Genomic DNA, 3109 nt, shown 5'->3' on the forward strand with positions numbered 1-3109 from the left:
GCGCACTCCACGCGCTCGCGTGGATGGAACTGACTAGAAGCGGCGCGCAAGGATGGACGCATCCGCGCAGATTAGAAGATTTCTACAGACGCACACGCGCAACTGGCGCGCATGCGTGGATCACAAAAGTAATCGGCGCGCGCGCACGCATGGCGCGCACGCGTGGGAAGCTGCACGTGACCTCATTAAGAGAAATCGTGTCTAGCGATTTCTGAGGCCAAGGAGGCCCAATTTCAAGCTGTTTCTGCATGGAAAAGACCCAAGGATGCTGAGGGGAAAGAGGGGGATGACTCATTTGGAGACTAGGAAATACTTTTGAGTTTTTAGGTTCTTTGGTGATTCTAGAGAGAGAAACCCTTGTTCCTCTCTAGATCTAGTTTCCATTTTGATTTTTCCTTGTTGATTTGTGAATTGGATTTTGTTGATTACAGTTTTAATTGTTCAATTTAATTTCCTTGCTACAATTTGCTTACATCTAGTGATAGTTTTATGATTCTTGTCAATTGTTATTTTACCCATTTCATGAATGTTGTGAATCTTGTTTTGTTGATGTTACATTGATGATTTCTATGTTTAATCTTGTTGATTGTTTGATTGTATGTTGATCATTGTTAGTGGGTATTTGTAGAATTCAATTTAATTACTATTTTGAACATGTCTTTTGTTAGTGCTTACCAAGTGTTTGATGAATTGTTTACTTTGATTATGGAGTAGTTCTTTCTCACTCTTGGTCTAGGTCAAGGGAATTGGGTAAACTTGAGTCATTGGGTCTAATGGATTTGATGATTCGGGAGCCCTAGGTGGTCAATTTGATACTCATTGACGCCAACCCACTATTAATCTAATTAGTAGGTAGGTTGAGACTTATGGGTTGATGTGATCAGGGCCATTTGATGTACTCCAAGTCTAGGAGTAGACATCACGTACTTAAGACTTGACAGTAGACTTAATGAGCTTGGTTCCTCATAATTGTCAAGATGAAGTGTTGGACAAGGATTGTGACCCCAATTCTCATGCCTAGCCAAGAGTTGTTTTTGTCATTCATATTCAAAAAACCAATTTCCAATTTCAATTGTCTTAGTCATAGTTATTCGTTTAGCTTAAGGTAGAATTAAGTAGAATATTTCTTGCTCACTGGAATTGCTTAGTTTTTGCTTACGTAGTTGAATTCGTTTATTGCAATTTAAGATTACCTGCTTGTTGAGTTTTCCATTTATTTTCATGCTCATAACTCTCAACCCTGGATTTCTAACCAATGTCGAAGCACATGTTTGCCCATTCTTCGTGAGACGACCCGAGGTTTGAATACTTCGGTTATTTCTATTGGGGTTGAACTTGTGACAACCAAATCCCTCTTCTAAATTTGACCCCCGAGGATTGTTGTTGGTAGGCTATACTCACAACGAGGTGATATTAAAGAGAAAAATCTTACCAATATAACATCCCTTGGTTGTGCATCGTCAAGCGTTCACGCTACCCACAAGGTGACCCTGGAGCTCGGCATAATCAGCTTGGGCATGCTCCAACTCCTCCCTGAGATGCATCACTTCCCTGTAGGACGTGACATAGCTCTCCTTGTGCCTCAATGCTGTGTCTTCAGCCAACCTCACAGAAGCCGCTGATGAGAGAACTTTTGCGTGGTCTAGAAATTTGCGGATAAATCCTCGTTGCAAGTATAGTTTCTAAACTTCAAAAGTCCTTTCATACAAAAGTATTGGTTGTCACAAGTAACAAACCCCTTTAAAATTGATAACCGAAGTATTCAAACCTCGGGTCGTCTTCTCAAGGAATTGCAGGGAGGTATGTTCTTATTATTGGTTATGAGTTTGTAAATTGGGGGTTTTGAAAGTAAGGAAGCAGTATGTTGAACAAAAAGAATAAAATAAAATAGTAATAATAAAATAAACTCTTGGCAAGGTATGAAAACTGGAAGTCCTATCCTGGCTATCCTTATCAATTGTAATGAGAATTGGATTTTTCTCCCACTTTGTTAACCTCTAACTATGAAGGTGAGTTAAGTGGATGAATTAATTCTGATTCCTCAAGTCCTAGTCTTTCCTTGGGAAAAGTTAGAGTTATTGGAACCTGAATTAATTCTTGAAGAATTCCAATTTTCAATCAACAATGAGTTTGATAACTCAAGTGTCTCCAATTACTCAACCAAAGCCAAAAGGGAAGAGAATCTACTTGAATGAAAATAATTTGAATACATAAATTAAAGAGAGCAATCGTAATTCTGAAATACCTCAATTAGCACTAATAAAGATATCAAATGTAACATGGAAGAGTTTATAAATTAAATTAGAAAAATAAATAAAAGGAACATTGAACCTGGGATTGAAAGTCACTCCTAAAACTAAGAGAAATCCTAAATCCTAATCCTAAGAGAGAGGAGAGAACCTCTCTCTCTAAAAGCTACATCTAAATCCTAATAATTGTGAATTTGAAAGCTTATTCATGAATGGATGCATTCCCCCACTTTATAGCCTCTAATCTTTGTTTTCTGGGCCGCAAACTGGGTTGGAAACAGCATAGAATTTGCTGGTTGCGAATTCAAACACGCTGATTTTTCGTCATTGCGATGCGTCCGCATGAAGCACGCGGTCGCGTTGCCTAGCGTCAGGGCAACTATGGCATATTATATATCAAATCGAAGCCCCAGACGTTAGCTTTCTAACGCAACTAGAACCGCATCATTTGGACCTCTGTAGCTAAAGTTATAGTCGTTTGAGTGCAAAGAGGTCAGGTTGGACAGCTTAGCAATTTCTCCAACTTCTTGTTTTCCTTCCACTTTTGCATGCTTCCTTTCCATCCTCTAAGCCATTCCTGCCCTGTAATCTCTGAAAACACTTAACACACATATCAGGGCATCTAATGGTAATAAGAGAGGATTTAAAAATAGGGAACTTAAGGCCAAAGAAGCATGTTTTCAATCAAAGCACATAATTAGGAAGGCAAATGTAAAACCATGCAAATAGTATGAATAAGTGGGTAAAGATTGATAAAAACCACTCAATTGAGCACAAGATAAACCATGAAATAGTGGTTTATCAACCTCCCCACACTTAAACATTAGCATGTCCTCATGCTAAGCTCAAGAGAAACTATA

This window comes from Arachis hypogaea, chromosome 17 (assembly GCF_003086295.3).
Source record: "Arachis hypogaea cultivar Tifrunner chromosome 17, arahy.Tifrunner.gnm2.J5K5, whole genome shotgun sequence".
NCBI lineage: Eukaryota > Viridiplantae > Streptophyta > Magnoliopsida > Fabales > Fabaceae > Arachis > Arachis hypogaea.